The following is a 20,698-nucleotide window of genomic DNA, read 5'->3' as shown; positions in this document are numbered from 1 at the left end:
TGAATATATATTCCTTTTAAACCACAAGCTCCTGACCTTAAAGTAGCAGTTTTAAAGAAGGTTCCTCCTTTCCTAATAGATTTGGTTTAGTTCATCATCTTCCACTGATCTTTTAAAAATTTGATCATTAAAGAACTGAGAACTCATTTTGCCTATGTAAGCACTGAAGACCAGATATACTTTCCATAAAACAGTGATTGCTGAAGCTTATTCACAAAGTTTTCCCTCCTTGGCCTGCCTTGCTTCCAAAGACAGCAAATCTGCAGTGCTCTATGTATGGTTTTTGTGAAGCATTTTGGGATACTTCAAAAGTAAATTATTAATAAAAATGTAAATTATTATTATTGTAAAAACATGTTGGCCCACTGTGTCATGTAGCATTCTCAGAAGCAGCATTCTTTCACACTGGGATTTGAAAAACAGCAAAGAATTTAGCTTGAATCAAATGACATTATGTATTTAGTAATTTATCAAAGCCACTTGGTAGAAATTGGGGAAAACATTGGTTAATCTTATTCATGTGGGAACATGAATGCAGCAACATTCTCCTGTTTCTTAGTTCCCCTTTCCTCTTGAAGGCCTGTAATGCTTCAGCTTCCTATTGAGCTTGAAGCAAGACCATTTTGATGCTACAATATATGAAGCAGCCAACAGAGAATGCTTAAAGTTAGTGAGGGATATTCCAGGCACTGAAAGGAACACCCAGGAAAAGTAAATAATATCCACAGCATGAGATATCTGCCTCACTGGGTCTGAATTTAGCTTCCCTCTGAGTCAGTGGATTAGCAACACTTTGGACTGTTAATTCAGCTGTTAAGTGATTGTGGTGGGGCTTTGGAAGAGTATTGTTCACCTTTAAAGAAAAAAAGCACTCATTCAGGTTGCTGAGGGAGTTTGGGTCAAAATTTCAGGAATATGTGGCACACAGGTAACAAATTGTCACCTTTCAAAAGAGAAATTCTCTATTGTTGGATTACCTAATGGCAGTGTAGGCTGTTCATTATTAGGATAGCTTGGAATATACAACAGCTACCTAGCGCAGATCCTACAGGGGTACATGGGACTCCTTCTTTTCACTTTGACAAGGTGACAAGTTGGAGCACTGGTACATCCTCACAAAAAATCTTCGTTTTTGTTTTATAGTGATGTGCCCTTCTAGTGACACACATACTTCTCTCCATTTTCCTTCAGCAGAGTCTGCATGAAACAGAATTTATCTGTCTGTTCAGAAAATCCTGATAGCTGCTTAAAGTAGCTAGCTTTCTTTCTGTGGCAACTTGAGTTAGTCCATCTTCACCAGTACCAAGGAAATTCCTCACACCTTCAGACCCCAGAAAATAGATTCATAATATTTTTCACTTCAGTGGACATACGACACACCATACAGGAATTTATCATAGCAATGACACATCCTATTACAGAGGTTGACTCTTGAACCAGCTCACTTCCCATTTGTGCTCATATAGCATCTTACTAGCAACTGTAGCAATTGTGATACTAGGCAAGTATTTAGAGGTTTTGGATGGTTTTAGTGACACTTACCATCTGGAACAAGGTCAAGAGACAACATCAAACAGTCCTTTGGTCCATTATAATAACTGAAAAGTGATTTTCAGACCAGAACTGGTCCATGTGCCGCAGTTTGAGAGTTCCAATTTTAAAAAAAAATAACCCAAACAAATGGCAATTGCTATTAAGTATTGTATTACAAAACAGAAGACTGCAAAGAATAAAAAACAAATAGCCATGGTACTAGAAACATCCTGATGGGGTTGGTAGATATGGCAGAAAGAGATGCACTGCACTTTTCTTTACAGGCAACTAGAAGCCAAGCAAGATGTTTTTGGCCTCTAAAATGGCTCTAACAACCAATCACTAGCAATTGCACTGTATTTGCAGTTTTTCTGCTACTTATCTCCCTATGACACAAAGCTGATTTTTTGCTTGAAAGTAGCTGCATTCCTCAAGAGAAAGAAAAGACAGTCTGCTACATGAAGATGTCATTACTTTGAGATTATTTGTTAGGATCATTAAGACACGATATTTTTAAAGTGAAGATGGCCTGCAAAGAAAGAACATGACTTGGGTACCCCTTATTTCATGTGTTCATGTGCATTGAGGGATAAATTTAGATATAAAAAATTCCAAGTAAAACATGTTCTGCTTTCTCTATCTCCATTCCCTTAAGGACCCACCAATGATATAGCAACCTGATGTAAGGAGGATAAGAATATCCATACTAGGTCAGAGTCAAGAATCAACAAATCCAATACCCTATCTCAAGAAGTGGACAATATTATTCCAGAAGGAGGAAAATTTGTACTTCCGTTCCAGACAGTTGAATGCAGAGTTAAAGCTGGACTCTGGGTTCATTGTGGGTAGGTGAAGGTGCATCAGCTCCTACAAAGAACAATGGACAAATGTTTTTGGAAATGCAAGAGGAAGCCAGGGAGTTCACTGAAAAACTGGAGCAGAAGAGCATCACCATGCATGTGGGTTAGTAAAGGGATGCTTGGAGCATGCTTTCAGATGCCTACCATTCCAGCAAAGCACCAACCTGAGGACAAATCCCAGCATCCTCTGGAAATGCTGCTTCTTTGCCAGAGTGACTTACTCTGAAATTAAAAGGAAAGGGCTTACTTGGATGGAAGTTTGAGTGGTTGAGAATGAAATTTGACTGAGGACATCTACATGATGTTTCCAGTCTCTGGTGCTGCAGATCAATACACCCCTGCTCAATCCTTACAAAGAAAAGAAGTAGAGACTATGAAATGCTGAGGGAAGAGTGCCAGAACTGAAGTCTTAATATTCTTCTAGACTTAAGCACTCAACTGCTTGCACGTTTCCTAAGCTAAAGGTGATATTTTTATGTCTGCTAGTCTCCAATGGATTTTTTTGTCCATAAATTTGGGAACTTAGGTCTAGGGAATGGAAGAGGTAGTTAGGACTTAAAGTTTTCAGAAGCAGAAATTTTACTCTGTTCTTTTAAAAAAATTGAGTTAAAAGGGAATTAACAGGAGAAAGACAAAAGGCACAAATAATTTGGAACAGTATAAATACAGTTATATGGTCCTTTTTTTCTAAAGATTTCAAAGCTCTGTTCAAAGGAAAGTTATTATTGTTCCCAGTGTACACACAGGCAAAACTAAGCCCAGAAATATACAGATAGTGACCAGAAGTCATGTAGCTATCATATAATAGAACTGGACATTTATTTCAAAACTCAACAAGCGGGATTTTTTATCTTAATAATAAAGTTGCTAAACAAAAATCCCAATATTTCAAAGGTCATGTGGACAGTGGGGAAGCCAGGAATGCTTCCTGGGTCTAGCTCAATGCAAAAGTCAAACAGACACCATCACCATTTCATGCTTTCCTGGTTTTCATGCAAAGTAAATCCAGACATAGGAAGCAGACACTGTGTTCTCTATCAGACCTAAGCCTGGACTTGAGACCAAGGCTGAGGAGTTTTTACTGGTTTGCAGTATAGGCACAGCTACAGGGAGCAAAACTAGTTTCAAATTCTCAGCAGTAAATATTCATGACCAAAAAAATAGGACAGGAGGGTAAACACTGAAATTGGTTGGCTGCAAAGATTTAATTGCAGTATTTTTAAATTAAATACTTCTTTGAAAACTCATAAAGTAGTCCAGAATAAAATTTTTAGCCCTTGCTATTTAAAATTTTCTATTTCTAGTGTTCCAGGAAGACTGACCCAAATTTGTAAAAAAAGGCAGCTCGAAGTAAAACACTATTTTTTTAAAATTTTTTCTATGTTTTGGCTTTAACTACTACAAAACTGTTTTGAAAGATCTGCTTGAGATTTTTTCCAGTGCTTGGGTTCGATCACCAAATAAAAAAACTCCACCTGATTGTTTGCCTAGTTATGTTAATGATTCCCAGCCCAATGAGCTAACCTTCAAATTACACAACCTCTTCATTAGTCTCTCAGAATGCTGCAAGACCTTTAATTCTTTTACCTCTGAATGATTCTTTTAGCAGAACTTGAAAGACAGACTTTTTATCTCAAATATGAACAAAATTTTAATTATTTTCTCAAGTACTTCCCTGTGCCATATACATTACAGGAAATATCAGCAGGAAATCAATTTGACAGACACTAATGTTGCATGTTCATCAGTTCACCAAATTACAACAGCCATGTTATCACAATGGGCATGAATGGTTCTGGCCCTGCAGTAAACCAAGGACACCTAATATGGTCTAATTAGGACAGCAGTACACAGAAGTAATACAGTCTTAAATGAGGGTTAGGGTGTCTTTCAGCCAGTCAGTTAAGAGGTTTTCTTTGTTGATGGGCTTTCACACACTTTTCTATGTCTTCATGGTTTCTAATATTTTTAAGAACTAAGGTATAAACATATCTGGTTATCTAAAAAATGTCATGGATAAAAATCCTGTTGTTGTTTTGTGGTTTTGTCTTCATTTTTCTAGCTGCTTATAAGTGGCATTTTTAAGCACTACATTTAAATTTCATGTTTACCTTATGCCAAAACATTTCCTGAGACCTGGAAATACTGTTTCCTTTTGTTGTGCAAGATGAAGCAAAATGTAAAAAGTTTTTGTTTTGTCTCCCCCTCAAAGTGTTCTTCTAGAGGTAATCTATAAAAAATGCCATCAATAAGGACCAAAGTGCACAGTAGTTGGTATTGGTGATAAAGATTACTTTTTAAAAAACAGAAGGTATAAGATACACCATTACTTCAGGAACTTTAGGAGCAAGGAAGCAGAAATGAGCTTTCAGAATATAAGGTGTTTTGGTGTGTGTTTTTTTATTCCTGCTGAACAGTAATTGTACATTTCCCTTTTCATCCTCTCTCTCTTTATTTCATTTTTTAATACTGCTTTATACACAGGACTTTGGAAAGTTTTCTCAACTTTTGATTAATTTAATCTAACGTGCAGATGACTGGCATCTCAGGCATTTCTGCAGTACTGAAACTCTTTCAAAATTCCATCCACACGCATCCTCGCAATGATAAAACAGAAATTCTATAAAAGTATGAAGAAAGGGACAAAACTAAACCTTTAGCTTCATATGGGATATTATTTCTTGTTGTTTTTGCTACAAAGCTGTAATTGGCCTAGTGAGATCTGATAAATGTCTTATTATAAACTTGAACATCAACTGATGGTGAAAAAAAATATGATGGAACTTGTGACTGAAGGAAAAGTAAAAGGGTATAAATGACTGGCAGTTCCCATTTCTTTACAAGTGTTACATTTCAGTCCCCTGCCACTACCACATGTTTCCTGTTCACAGATAATTTGTACAACATATTTTATCATTCAGTTTTAGACATAGTTGAAAGGCTTTTGCCTAAGGCTTGGAACACTTTGAAAATTGTATACCATTTGCAAGGCTTTCTTCTGCTTCGCTGTGCAATTAGGTGACTGCCTTTCTGTAGACACTGGATTTATCATATGTGGAATTGGTTTTTTTCACCAAGGTGAACTGGGAACAAAAATGCAAGTATTTTTTCAGTAACCCACAGACAAGGGATTAGTGTGCTGGCACAAAGCTTGAAGGCTGCCTGTCAGTCCCAAACTGGACGCCGTTCCCTCACAGAAGGAGTATTGTAAGCCACAAAGTTTCATACATAAATACTCTGCCACCCGCTCTTACACACCCTGTCTATATGTGATTTTAACTTCTAAGATGCAACAAGAGCATCCGATCAAAATAATATTTTTTCTCTAATTTTCTAATACAACTATTTATGACACTGTTGATTATTTTCTTCCCTTTCTTCAACCCCCCCTCCTCCCCCTCACTCACTTTTCTCCCCCACCCCTCCCCAGCTCGGTCTCGACTAAACTTTGCTCTCGTCTGAAGTGTGAAGATACTGATGTGCTAAGAGCTTCCCCTGCTGGAAGTTCCTAGCAAGAGGTGCTGTAGTCAAGTAGGGATGGATCTGGGACTAGCTCCCAGTTCAGCTAATTTATGTGCTCAGTTCCTGTCAAGCAGAGAGTACATAATGTGACTTGAGATGCTGATTAAATTTCATGTGTATTTCTATGTTCTAAATAAACCAAATTTTAAAGTCAGATTTGAGCAATGGTAGTTTATAACTCTCATTACAGCAGTTTGCATTTTTCCACTGAATTCTGTGAGGAAAAAGGAGACAAATTCAGGCCTTTTGTATAATGTATCTACGTGCTTTTACAAGGTCATCTTCCCTTCCAGTAGAGGATCTGGAGGATTCCTTAACAAGTAAACCTTATCTATTTAAATCATGTCATTGTTTAATGCGAATCAAATTGTGAATTAATTCTTTGCTTTTGGTTGCAGACCAAACTTGTGGAAACTGTGAGAGTGTAAGTGCGTAAGCGAGCCGCAAGGAACACTTGTATCATATAGCATAATTCCATTGGAAGAAAGGTGTCTTTCTTCAGACTACACGTCTTTCTTAGGCAGTGGCTGCCTAAGTGCCTCTTCTGAAAGCTTCTGAAAAGCTGCATTTTTGAAATCAAAACTAAGAGAATTTCAATCTAATTTTTTAGATATCCATCTTAGAAATACCTTGCTGCAAATACCTTAGCTGGTTTTTTGAGTGCAAGGTACAATATTATTACTTAAATAGTGTAAATGCACTATATATACCTCTGATAGACTGTGCTGGAAACATGGCCACTGTTTGCACAGTGTGACTGAGCAGGCAGGATTGTCTTGACCACTCTGTAAGGTCTCTCTGCCTTTGCATAGGCTAGCGATGTGACTTTGGCATATATTGTTTCCTTGGTCACACCCATCTCTGTTGATTTTGTCTGGTTAGATTATAAAGGTTTTCTGGGGCACAGATTGACTCAGTGGTTTGAAAGCTCCTCAGTGTTCTGAAGCAGGTGGCACAATGGATGGATTAGTGTGGTATTTCCCTTGTGATGGTATACCCCAACCTGCAGGGCTTTGAAGTGAGATTGCAGCAGTCTAAGAGGTTACTTAGAAGTCTTCACTCTGCCAAAGCACCTCTACTCCTACCTGAATTATCAGGCTCACCTGGGGATGTATTTTGTATCCTACTGAATCATAGGTATTTGGTGCAGTATAAGAGAAACCTTGCTCTGTCCAGCTGTAGCCTAGGGAGGACTGAGTCACAGCAGAGTTGCCTAAGTGTGTTTGAATCAGCAAATATTTGGAGAGCTCCAGAACTCCCACCATCTGTACACATGCAGATACACAAGTAGATGGAAAGCTTCCAAAGGAAGTTCTCTTTCAATCCTCATAAAATGCCCTAGACCCAGCCAGCAACTTGAGCAAAAGGAATAGAGGATTTCCTTTAAATTCTCTACCTTGCTTAATTTAATCTGCTGCCTGGTAGAAGACTCAAAAAGGTTACAAAAAAAAAAAAAAGGGCCCTGGGTCATGGGATTTCCCAATCCAAATGTAATGATAAACCCAGACTGACTCCCTTCTTTCTGTGCTATCCATTGTGCTTTGTCCCAAATGGGAAATATGGTTTGCCAACACAGAGGCAGCATACACTGTAAACAATGACAAGAATAAAGTTAAATATTATGCATACTCATTGCATGCAATCCTAAACACAAACATCCCTACTGAGTAAAACAGAAAAGAAGATCTATTTTTTTTCAACTGAGGAACTGCTGGGTCTTTTTAACCCTTTATTTTCTCAGTTGTGCAATTTTGCAATAACATACAACAATGTTTCACTACATATGTTATGAGCAAGTACTCTTTAGCTAGAGTTTTTTTCTTTAGTACAGTTTAGCTGCATGATAATTTCATTAACTAGTTTCTTAGTGCAGTTCACCATAATGACTGATTTCAAGTTTCCAGAAGGCAATGGTACAATGCCTCAGTATGTGCACTTGAGCTTTTCTATAAGTTCTAATTTTTTTAATCAATTCATCTCACATGGGTTTCATTTCTTCTATTTATCTATGGACTAAAGATATGTTCATGTTCTACTTTAGAGTGCCAAGAAGTCTGCTTTTTAATGTGAATTCTGAACAAACAATGCAGGAAACAAACACGTTTTCCATGCAGAACACCTTTTATTTTATCCAAATGCTTAATGTTGTGACATAGGACATATTTCCAAACAATTATGGTCTCATTTGCATGCCTACTTGTAAAATTTATTTAAGATGGAAATTGTTTTCTTGTAAACATCAGATCTCCATCCTGAAGAGTAAACCAAAAAAGTCTATTAAGATCCTAACCTAATAGGGCTAATTTCCAGGAGGGTAATAAAACCATAACCATAACCCTGAGGAAGCCAGCTCAATCTGACTCACAAATTTCATGAAACAGTAGCTCCCAAGTTGCAGTGTACCAAGGTAAGCCATGATACTTCATTCCAGAGACAAAAAAATGTTACTTATTTCTGAAGCAATGTCTTGGCCTGTGACTTATAATGAAGTGCACTCTGGGTTTGATTGCCTGATAATAAAAATCAATTCTGTGGTATGCATTTTTTATTCATTATGCCCTGTTTTCCTCTCATTTGAATAGTAAAATATGAAAATTTTCATTTTTATAGAAGTGTTGTCCTTGATCATTTTCTTGGTATGAAGCCTCTCCCTTCAACAGTGTGAACAGTACTAACATTCAGCAGCTGGCATCTGTTGTTCCTGTTCTTTTCTGGATACTAAGCAGCATAGAGTATATGAGGAAATCCTCATCAACTTATTTGTTAAAATGAGTGGGCATACATACTCAGAACTCTGGTTATTTAAAATATTAAGTCTGTGAATAAAACGCAGTGTATCTAAATTCTCCATGCACGGCAGAGTACTCATGTTTTGCAATTGAGTGCTTGTATGATTATTTACATTTGCTTGAAACGTTCACATATTAATTATAAAATGAGATTCTAGCTTGCTGATGCATGAATATTTGCAGATGAAAACTATGATTTCAGCTATTGGTTTATTATTATTAATGCATAGCTATTAATAGCATATTATCAGAAGGATACTCTTTGATCACAATTGATATGACACAATAACAGGTTGTAAAATAAGTAATAAGAATGTAGAGCCAAGACAAAACCCTAAATACTTCATTCAGAGCAGGATTATAAATACCTGACAGACACGCCATTTTTTAATATGTGCATGGGTGACGTTCTCAGTCTGGGACCTGGCTGCAAGTTAGAGAATAGCCTGGAACATATAAAAGAGGAATGAAGGCTAAACCAGAAATTATATAAATAAGTGCTTTAGCAGAAGCACAGAATGTTATTTGAACATGTGTTCTACCTGACCACAAATCATCAGTGGCAGCAAACAGCACTTTACAATGGATGAGGATCAAGCATCACAGGCCTGTCTCAAAGCTATGAACTTACATGTGATAGGTCTACTGCACCTCCATAAAGCAACCCTGGAGCTTGTATTTTACATAGGTTTCGTAGAGGCAAAATGTAACCCATCATCAACTGGGGAGTTTTCTTTTGTGTGCATGTGCTACTATGACTATTTTGGATCCTGGCCTGTACTGATCACACTGAGAGACATTTAGGGATTAAATATTACTCAAATTCCAGTTTTCGTTTACAGAAACAACAGAGCTGTCATGGGAACAGTCCCATGTCCAGAATGCAGCATTGGTTTAGTCCCCACAAGCACGAGATCTGAAGCAGCCAAACACCCTGCAGATAGGAAGGCAAGTTCTCTCTAATTGGACCTGCTGCTCTGCAATCTCCCTAGCTCAGAGCTGCTCTCCTCTGACTTGTCCAAGATGGGCTTTGTCCTAATGAAAAATCAACTAAATATTCAGATATGGTTTTTCATTAGACTGAATTGTTGCTTTCTAGCCAACCCCATTGGAGCATATTAAAATGTTTCTGTGTGGGTTGAAATTTTCCATTGCTGAGGTCAAAACAGTGTTTATGCTATTTTTCCATCTACATCCTTCAATGTTAGAATGAGCTGGTTTTAATTCACAATAATGCATTAGCTAATTACTCTAGGAGAAACGCTGGTTTAAAGCTGTCAGAAGTAGCGCCTACACTGTCTCCCACTGACACATGCGAACACATGAGCGAGGTAAGAAACAACTGCGGCTTCGGTCACTGGGGTAAGCCTCAGCTGCTCCTGGACTAACACACCTGAGGAAATTCAGATTAATCCATGTCAATCAGAAAATGACAGCAGCCTCCCTTTCTGGGGGGGTTTAATTGAGTTAGGTAGGCATAGTTTGGCATTTTAAACATCTTTCTAGAGTATGTGTTTTGTGCCATCTTTGAATATGAGGAAATCCAGTTTTCCCTCATATAAAACACTTTTTCAGTCTTCAATACAATCCTATACCTTAAATGTTTCAGATTTGACATGGAAATCTGGCATGAAAATAGCCTTTTTGGAGAAGCAGGACATAATCTTTTTCTGGATAAATTGATTTTCTGTAAGCAAGTTGGAGACTGGGAACCTGCAGCAGGTATTTTTTTCCCACTAAGTTGAAGTATACCATGGTTAAACAATGTGCAGGCATACAATTGATTTCAGTAAAATTAAAAAGATCCTTAAACATTGCATAAGTTTTGCATTCTTTAAGAGTAATGTTTGCTCTTTCATATGTGCCAGGAATAGCCTGTGAAAATCATTTATATCCAGACTGAGCAGTGTTTTGTATTCAGAGTATACTTTTCTCTATAGTTTCAATATGCAGTCTGTGTCTAAAAATGAATTTTACAATTGTATGCAGGACTTTTCATCATAGTGGAAGCTAACATGACACTTGCATGCATTGGAGGCATGCCCAGCAAGTGTGCACAACAAAGTAGCTCTTCAAAGCTGGTGGGATGAAGGATATGTGTTTCCCGAAAAACTACTAAAATACATATTCTAGGATAAAGCCACTTAGGCCGCTTAATTGACATAATGAACTTAAGTAATGTACCAGAACTGGTATGTCTCTACATAACATGATTGTCCCCTGAGAGACATCTCTAGAGCTTAGACTAGATGCTGACTAAGACCAGTCAGACTAATGAAATGAGTTTTCCTATGGATTTGTGTGTTTTGCTCCTTTAAAGCTCTGTCTTGAATAACCCAGTTTTCCCTCACAGTCTTTCCAACACCAGACAAGACATAACAAAGTTTTTAGACAGTATATCATTGCTGATCAGCTGCAAGCTGCTGCTGCCAAATGGGATGTATGAACTGAACTCTACCTGTCTTACAGGGGGTTAAAGATGCTCTTTTATCCAGCTGCCAATATTTATGAAAATATTAAGTATTTCAATGGCTTTGAGACATCATCTTCTTTTGAATTTGTTTGGTTAAAAAACCTTGTTGAATTCAACAGGTCCAAAAATCATTAGAGGGAAGTGGGTGGTATGCAGATAAAAAAGGCAGTACAGCTGCACAAAACGTGGGGAAAAGTGGAAAATATTTTATGGATATCCACACACAAAAAATCAGCAGCCCAGAATGTTCTAGCTAGTCAATGTCTAAACTGACTGCTTGCTGCCTTCTGAGTGGAGTCTGAGTTATTGCTTAAATATCTGCAATTGTTTTGAAATCCAGATAACACAGATATCGCCTTTTTCTCTGTGTTTCATATTGCAAATATTCTGCTGATCAGGTTAGTATATTGGATCCTCTGGTTCCTAAAAGAAGGTCATAGAAGTCAATTTGGTCCCACTTCCCTTAGCTAGAAATGGTCTGAACCTAAAGTAGGCCAACACATGGGACAAATTCAAATTCTGGGGTAGAGACTAGGGTTATGGGTAAGATTGAAGACAGTCTTCATTCCTTGCTTTCATTTGCTGCCATAATCCTGGGAGGTTTTTTCCTACTGAGCCATGGAAATGTACGAAATGTACAAAATATATGGTAGACAGGTCATAGCTTTGTGTTGGAAAGCAACAAGCCAGCTGTAAGCCATTACTCCACATGGTTCACAGCAGCTGCCTCTCTGCTACAAAGCAGGTTGGGACCAGACCTATGATCATCCACACTGCTTAATTGCTAATATGCTCCTCGGCACATTTTGAGGCACATGCCACTAGTCTGCCAGGCACTGTTCAAGGAACAGTCTCCAGGTGACAGTAGGGGCAAGGCAGGGAGAACAGAAATGGCACATGTAGACATGACCGTGCCATCTACTTGGTCTCAGAAAACAGCCTCTGATCACGTTATTACTTAGTACAGACTTCGATCCTAGAGCCATGCCTGCTACTACCTTAGGTACTAAAAGCATGCTAACCACATTAAGGTGGTCATTATCCTTGGGCCAGTTGGCTGAGTTTTCAGGAAAGTCTGTATCTGAGGTGTAAAGCTATCCAGTAAAATAAGAAAAAAAAAAAAGTGTGGTTTTATTTTGTATCATCCTTAAAAACTGATCGGGGGCATTGTGATATGATGAAAATATTTTTCCATGGTCCTGTCCAGAGCCAGGTATGAATACCTCCACCTCAGAAAGCCATTCTCACACTGGTTGACCTGCCCACTGCCATCAGCAGAAGCAGAACCCTGATGGTGCCCATTTGTGCAGCCACACTTCCATGTTATCAAGCAGACAGGGAAATGGAATAGGAGCAGCTTTGAACGGTGTCTGCGCTTCCCTCAAGGCAAAGAAAATGCTCATCTGTCTGGATCTACCACAGTTACTGCTGCTTTGCTCCAGTGAATGGGTACAAAGACCAAAGAGTGAAAGTCAGTGCAAGACTGTCCTGTTAGGCAAATACATAAGATAATTAAATTAAGAACACATGTGCAGTCTTAATTTTAGCATTCAGAAAGATCAACATTTTCTAACTATGAAGTTTATAATTTTAAAAAAGTGGATTTCTAATACCATATCTCTGTATATATGCGTATATCTACTCTTGGTCTGCTGGAAAATTTTTCTCTGAAGATATTTTTAACAAGATACAGATTTCCTACTGATTGCACAGGCTATTGACAAGAAAACCAGACACAGATAACAGGAAAAAAAAAAAAAGAAATAGTTAAGCTTTTAATAGAAATGTTTATATTTGCTTCATTCACTTGCTAATTGTGGTGTGATATTTTTTAATTTTTCCCCAAAGAAGGGGCACCCCTCTCCCATCTATCATTTTTTATTAATCTTGTTATCATTGAAATATATGACTTAACTCCCTTTTATTCTGGAGGGGAAAAATAACCAAACAAGCAAAAACAAAACAAAACAAAACAAAACAAAAAAAAGAAAGAAAACGGGCAAAAACCAAAGCAGCATGGAAAACACCGCAATAAGATTTTTGGTATTTTTTTGGTATTTCCCATGTAAACTAAATTACTTCTTCAATCAGCCAAAATATGCATTTAGGAACATGCTGATGCTTTTCAAATTGTAGTAGATAGAGGTACTTAATCACCAGTTTAAGTAGAAAATGGGTACCAAGGGAATTTTCCATGGGGTGATTTAGCTGTATGCAAATCTCTTGTGTACTGTAGTATTGCAGTGCTCAGGAGCTGAACACTGTAGAGCTTGTCAAGGGATTAGGTAACAATGAAGATTTAAGAGCCAGGACAAAGCTAGATGTAGGCAGGGAGTAATATCCTGGTCAATATATCCTCTGGTGTAGACAGCTAGATAAACATGTAGATAAAACTTACCACAGTAATGTTCAAGCAAAATGCACCACAGGCAAAGATTTGAAGAGAAACTCCCACAAGACACTGACAGCTTTTTCCCTTTTTTGTCCTTTTTACTGAATATTATTGTAATAATATTACTGAATATTATTTGAAGCATCATGGCAAAACCTCAGGACTGAGCCCATTGTGGACCCAAACCTTCAGGGAATGCAATTTGTAATATTTCTCACCACTAACACAAATTCCACAGAGCTTGTGGTGCATGCTAGTTAGTAGATAATTTATATGTGTGAACTAAAAGCAGTACTGCTGTAAAGTATATGCATAAGGAATTTTTTATAAATAAACTAAAGGTGTAAATAAATTGGAGGTTCATGTGTTCATAGAGTCAGTATTCTGCATCACAAAAAGGTCTACATTAAGATACAGCCTGCCATCCTCCAAGTGCATGCATCAATTTCTATAATGTTCATAAATAGCTCAGTTACTACCTGTAAAATAGCTATTGCAAAACTGAGACAAGCATCCAGGACAGAAGAAAACAATTCATGTTCTTACCCCCTGCCTGGGAATGGGTGGTTTTTGGTGCAGGAAGGTTCTCCTGAGCCACCCTAGACAGAGGAGAGGCCAATATAGGGACAGGTCAGCCAGCATGGAAATTAAAACAGAGCAAAAGTGGATTATAGTTCAGTGGAAAAAGAGCTGTAACTACACTGTGGAAAAAATTTCAGCTGGTCTCGCAGTTACCTTCATGCAAAGCCAAAACGCTAAGAACTTCACATAGGACAAAAAAGTCATACCCCAGCTACCTGTATTGAACAGTGAGAAATGTTGATCCTGAAGTGCACACGAAAAAAAACCAAAGCAGTGATCCTCCTTAGGTTTTGTACCACATGTTGAGCTCTGTGTGCATCACTGGGTGTGCAAACTGACTCCCCAAGTCAATGACTCAAATACAAGTATTTCAGTCCTCTGCCTCGGTTTGTCATCTTAAAAGCAATGCGACGAGATAATAAATTTTTTTCTTTCCTTTATCCTTCACATGTGTTCTTTGTGGATTGTAAGCCTCTGGGAATGTCTTTACTATATCGCATACACTCTCCTAATTAGATGCCTATGTAACACACAGGAATAATGGCAATTAATATCAATATTGCAGTTCATTAGATTTATTGAGTTCTGGCCCATTGGTTGATAGCAAAGAGTTTCTTTAAGAATGTAAAGTCAAAGTTGTCTTTGGTTTTTTGGTTTTTTGGTTGTTTCATTTGGGGGATTTCTGCCATGCAGACTGAGGGAAGACTCAGATTTTTCTGGCTCTTACTCTGAGCTGAAAGTGCCTATGACTGGGATGGGAGCCCAAGGTATAAATGTTACAGAGAATTAGGATACCCTGATACAGGCTCAGTGTAGTGTTTTTATGAACATGTGGCTTTTGGAGTAGGAATTCTCAGTTTTCTGCCAAGTACAAGGCTTATGCTTTCTCAAAAGCCATCTTGTAAATTGCATCTTTAAGTAGGTCTTGAAATGCTTAAGACTTGAGTTAGTTGGAACAGAATCTATCTCCACCAAATGAACACCAAGACCCTAAGTGATGACAGAACTTTTAATATAGGTGGCCAAATAAAGGAAGACCCACTTTGTCCCAGACAAGGTACTGCTAGGGAGGGTGGACTGCCAGAACAGCAAAGCAGAAGTCATGGTGGTGTTGGTGCCATGAACTACAGGAGTACAAAAAATGGCACAGTACAGTTTGCACAGAGAAGCAAAACAAACTTTGTGCTTGAGGAAAGATATGTCCTTAAGCAGTGTGACATGGTGACACCTCTCACCTGAGTGTTACATCTCATGGGCATTAAAGATCCATGAATGTCAATCAACTATGAAGGATTCTTCATGAGTGGAGGACACATGATTACTTTTTATGTGCAAGATATTCTAATTATTCTGTAGACATTCATTTCAGGTTACAGAATTTTTATCGAAAACCATTTAATTTTCAGTGGTTGTCACTTGAGTGGACAAAGTAGAGTAGCACAGGAAAATTACTTAGCACGGGTTCAGATACTTCATCATTTGCATACACATATATAATATAATTTTTGTCTTCTGCTCATACATAATGGCAGTAAAACTGCTAATATGCATTGAATACAGTGTGTTGCTAGTGTCAGATCATTAATAACAGTATGAAAAAATATATAATTTTTCATTATACCTGAGTACATTTTCTGGATAAAACGTACAAAATGTATATTTATGTACAAGTGTGTGACACGATATTGTTATAACTGCACATCCTGAACTTCCCTGGGCAATAACCAAAGTATCCACCATTATTGTAGTAAAGAGTAGAAACACAAACACACAAAAAAAGATTCCAAAACTTTAAGGAAAGGATGTATATTCATATGTTTCAGGGCATAAAAGAGTTTCTGGATTAGGATGAAATTTCCCCTGTGGACAAGTAGTCTCTGTAACAACCTACTGCAGAGTTTCCAGCATGCTCATCTGAAGATAGCCAATTTAATAAACACTTTACTTAAGAAGGTGGTCAGCTTATCTGATCCAGCATATCCTCTGTGTACTGACATGAAAAATGAGAGCCTCTTATATTATGCCTACCATGAGCAGTTTTGTCTGCTATAACTCTATTCTTGATACTTTTCCAAATGTAAATTAAACCAACTTGTGGATAAGGTTTCCTTGTCTATATACCTTCTCCTCTTCCTACTCCTATCCCCACTGCAGAAGAATGTAAATTGACATCTCCTTACACTGCAGGCATATAGCATGTCTGGGAAATAATACCTGTAGCTCAGTAGAGTGTTGGCTGCACCACAGGAACAGAAAAAAGTGACCAGAGGTAAGGCTCTGCTGAGTTTCCTCCCTAGCACTGGGTGACTCACTTGAGGCTCCACTTCACCTGTCTGATGCTTGTGTTTACAGTCATTTTCCATGAGAAGGTATCTTTAATTAAAACTCACTACATACTCCCATCAGAGGGGCACTACATTTCAGAGGATTGAGGCAGAACTACAGGTCTACTGAAGCAGGAGAGGGCAAGCTGTGTTTTTCCAGTGCCTATGCAAACTGGGGTGTTTTAAGCATGGGAGCTGTATGCTGAAGTCCACAACAGTACTATATGTGGATGTGGTCCACTTAGGCTGTGACACACATCTTACACTTCTTCCCTCCACCCAAGACCCAGGCAGGGAACACAACAGGAAGTCATACCCCAGACTTAAGGGGAGGGTGCCAGCTACAAAATATGGGTATCCAGTCTTCCTCCTTAGGGTTCTCCACTGGGACAGCAGTTCTGCTCCTGAAAAGGGGTAGAGGAATGTGAGGGCTTGGGAACCAGCACTACTACAGGCATTTATTGCTGTATTTATTGCTTTGATTTTGGGCATCTCAGTGTGAAGTCAGTGAAAGCTGCAGGAATTCAGTATGTTGGAAAATCAGACCCAGCTTGTCTTAAATTGACTATCCAGGGCAAAATACTTCTCTGGAAGAATTTTAGTCTGGTTCTGTAGATACAGTTGCTTGCCAACTTTTTTACTTAAAGGTATAACAGCCTTCAGGTTGTTATATAGGTATAAAAGCCTATAACTTTCTCTTCATAATGATTTTGGTACATCTATTGTTTTCTGTGAAAATGAAATATTGTCTTTTATATTGATGGTTAGTAAGCTGCATTTCAAATTTTTTTGGTTTATTTGCACCAAGGTAGTATAAATCACCTGCCCTGTGAGATTTTCCCATTGTGCTCCACAGAAGCACAGTCAGTAAGACTGTGGGGAGGCTTACACTTGTCAGTGAGGGCTCGTGCTTGGACAGCCCCAAGTCACCTGGTCCTAAACACCCAGGAACCTTGATTACAGCCTATCCCTGGAGCCTACAGTAAGATATAGGCTCCCACCACGACATCCAGCCAGCCAGAAGTACCTCTGGGTACAGGGTCATTTCCATGGCAGGATTAATTTTTGGACACTGATGGAAGTCTTCAGAGCTGTTAGTTCAAATAAGTTTGGAAACTCCTGGATTACAGGACAACTCACAGTTTAGCAAGCTGTTGCCTGATGATTTTTCAGAAAAAAAAAATAGAGAAAAAAGGAGAGCAAAATAAAACCATATGAACTTATGCTAAAATGGTCCTCTGACTCAGGGCATTTCAGTTTTAACTCGGAGAGGAAAATTAAAATTGTGACATTTTAATTTTCACAAAGCAAATCCAAACCCAAGTGTCTTAAATTGACCACCCAAAGTCAGAAAGCTGCTTCTAACATGTTTTTCTTTTATTTAGTGTATGAATTATTAAACTGCTGTGAATTACCCATTCAACTTCAGGCTTCTAAACTGAGTCTGAAAGACTGTATATTCTACAGAATGCAGAAAATTAAGATTGTGCAGATGGAAAATACTTCTCTGATGCAGTCTTCTAAGATGTCTTACAAATACTGAGCATCAGCTCCTGTGCAGAATGCAGCTGGGTGTCATTCAAGCAGTTCTTTGAGGGATATTACAGGACGATGTTATATGCATGGAGATGGGAGTATCTGAGGCTTCCTTCAAGAAGCAGTAATCTCGGGAAGTGATGCTCACAGGAAGGTGTGGTGTTCCTTTCAGAGGTGATATTAATGCTTGCTAATTCCTTCAGTGCTACTGCCTAAGCATTTTATTATTGCTTTCCCCATTCCCAAGAACTGTGGAGACTGACATGCATTTATGCTGGGACTACTAATACATGGCTTTACAACACACCACTAAGATCCTCAGGAGCCTTCCTCCAAAATACGCACAGATATTCTCTTCATGACCAACGTTTGCTGAATCTGTTGTTAAGTAAGAGCCATTAATTCAGTAATCCACCAAAAACCAGAATTCTAAGTGGTTTTCTGTATTGGCTCTTAAGGATTTCTCTGAAACTTCATCACATGAGAGTTTTCAATCTCAGCAAGCTCCTCCAGGTCAGTAAGTGAAAGACAATAACAAAGCAAAGCAAAACATGTAACAAATTCAATGAGCATCTATTATCAGCCTGATTACACACTGCACCACACAGAATCATAGTGATTTCAGTGAAGCTCCATATAGCATAAGGAGTCTCCCATGTAGATTAGTTTAAAAGATAAGGGTCTCCTCATGGAATATCTCCTCCCTTCACCCCTTCCCATTCTGTATAGAGCAGCATAAAACAAAGGCCTGCCTTTTTTGCATATTTGCAATGTTGTAGTTGTTGATAGGTTTGTACAATGATTCAAATTACAATAGCTAAGAAAATATTTCCAAGTGCCATCTCAAGCCTACCTTGGCTTTTCTCACTTTGGTCACTCAAACAATCTTCTCTGTCCAGTCACCTTTCTAATAATCATTTCGATGCATTGCAGTTGCCACAGCATTAGGTATAAATGCCTAAATTCATACCATTCAGTTCCATTCAGGCATAATTTCATGGGAGGACTCGGTGTGCAATATAAAGTGAAAAAAAACAAATGTCAGAAACTTCATATTGATACTTTGATCAGAAGCAACATGAGACTGAAAGTTTTTGAACAACAAACCATTTGAGAGTGTGTAACATGCTTGTGAAAATATTCATAGCATAATTAGATAAATAACAGATCCAGTGTCTATTTTTACTTTCCCTTGATGAGAAGCTTTGCAGGAGAGACTGCTGGTAGTTAATTCTCCCTAACAACAATCTGTGTAATCACAAACCCCAATTAGCTGTGCCTGTTCTATGCTATACAAACTATTTCCTTAGCGCTTCACATCACTACTTTGTAATTAGCTTTCATCTACATGAGCTTTGACTAAAAAAATATAAAAGAGTGTAAGTGATTGTACTGCCACTCAGTATTCTGCGAAATAATCGCTAGCGATTTCAATCAGATTAATTTTATCACCCATATTAAGGAAAATTACCTCCCTCTTCACTCTCTACAGCTGAGGGCTATTTCATTTCCTGAGATGTTCATAAAAGCATAATATAAAGCAATCTGTAATTGTAAATATCCTTCCCTAATAACTTTGAGATATTTCCTTAATACATCTTTACATTTGGAGTTTCCGTTCCATAAAATACAGTAACAAGTGCTCTATTATGTTTTAAGTGTGTGCTGTTAAGCTGGACAACTTAGCGCTGTCCTTCCTGTTTTTACATAGGGTTATATTTAACTTGCAGATAATGGGAACAAGGTTTAAAAGTGATGGAGCGGAATAATGGCGTTACAGCAATAATATATCTTGCCTTTGTGAGGAATAGAACTTTACAGCCTATTTCAGGTCAGCCAACACCAATTCCATTTTTCACAGCCTGACAACTTTCACCTTCACCCACACTCCAGATGGATATTAAAAACTACTTTCCAAACAAAGCTGAGGTTTGGCTGTACCCATGCTCTACATCTGGGGAGAGCCCTTTGATACTTAAAATCAGTATATAATATAAAATAAAAACAGGGAGCCTGCAGCAGCTGCATGCCACTGACTTGTTTGGTGAACTTCCCAGGTAGTCAAAGAGCAAAGCAAGCTGCTCAGGTCTTACCAGAGGGGTCATAGCAGGAGAATTTCTGCAACTGCAATACTTGCATGTTGAAATTCTGCAGAGAGAACTTGGCATTAGTAAAAATTTAGCACCTGCTTTGTGGGAAATGTGAGGTGTGTGCTAGCTGTACCACAGCAGCTCCATATAGCACCACCAAGAAGGTTTGTTAGGGTTTCCAGGCCACCAGCACTTTTCACTGAACACAGATCAAGACAGCTGGGAACACAGCTGACTACCCTGAGTTGGTCATACTCCCACTTTTATCTGTAAGCATTGGTCCTGAATATACCTGTTTATTTAAAAATAAAAAAATAAATAAAGGAAAACAATACAAAAGGCACTGGGTGACTAAAATGACTACAATGTGTTCTCACCCATACATGTATACGTTGTCTGCACTGCAGGGCTTTCCCCCAGCATCCTCAGCTTCACCACAGATGTACAAGGCCAGTGATACAGCAAGCACACTGCTCACATCAGAACCAACACAGCCTAAGGTAGTTTTAAGCTGCCCCTCTTCTCCTCAGAAGGCAAATTTCCAGCCTTTCAAAGGTAAAGGCATCTCATCATCTGAGCAGCTCTGTTCTTTGCTGC

General features: G+C 38.4%; 1 long non-coding RNA gene across 5 annotated transcripts; it reads right to left on the bottom strand.

The window, feature by feature from the left end:
* Positions 1-1,544: 1,544 nt before the first annotated feature.
* Positions 1,545-20,481, bottom strand: LOC127479649 (uncharacterized). 5 transcript variants are annotated; one of them, XR_007907629.1, is made up of 5 exons: positions 20,105-20,481; positions 18,865-19,017; positions 16,792-16,879; positions 2,558-2,615; positions 1,545-2,400 (listed from the first exon to the last, which is right to left on the bottom strand). It is a non-coding gene; the product is annotated as an uncharacterized LOC127479649 (long non-coding RNA). The 5 variants fall into 5 exon arrangements; XR_007907628.1 differs by lacking the exon at positions 20,105-20,481 and adding an exon at positions 14,116-14,168 and having other exon boundaries at positions 18,865-19,151; XR_007907627.1 differs by lacking the exon at positions 20,105-20,481 and having other exon boundaries at positions 18,865-19,151.
* Between the last annotated feature and the right edge of the window lie 217 nt (positions 20,482-20,698).

This window comes from Manacus candei, unplaced genomic scaffold, assembly GCF_025592945.1.
Source record: "Manacus candei isolate 608988 ecotype Guabito, Panama unplaced genomic scaffold, ASM2559294v1 h1tg000069l, whole genome shotgun sequence".
In the NCBI taxonomy this organism is placed as follows: domain Eukaryota; kingdom Metazoa; phylum Chordata; class Aves; order Passeriformes; family Pipridae; genus Manacus; species Manacus candei.
Note: the sequence above shows the minus strand (reverse complement) of the source record. Positions and strands in the feature narration are given on the sequence as shown.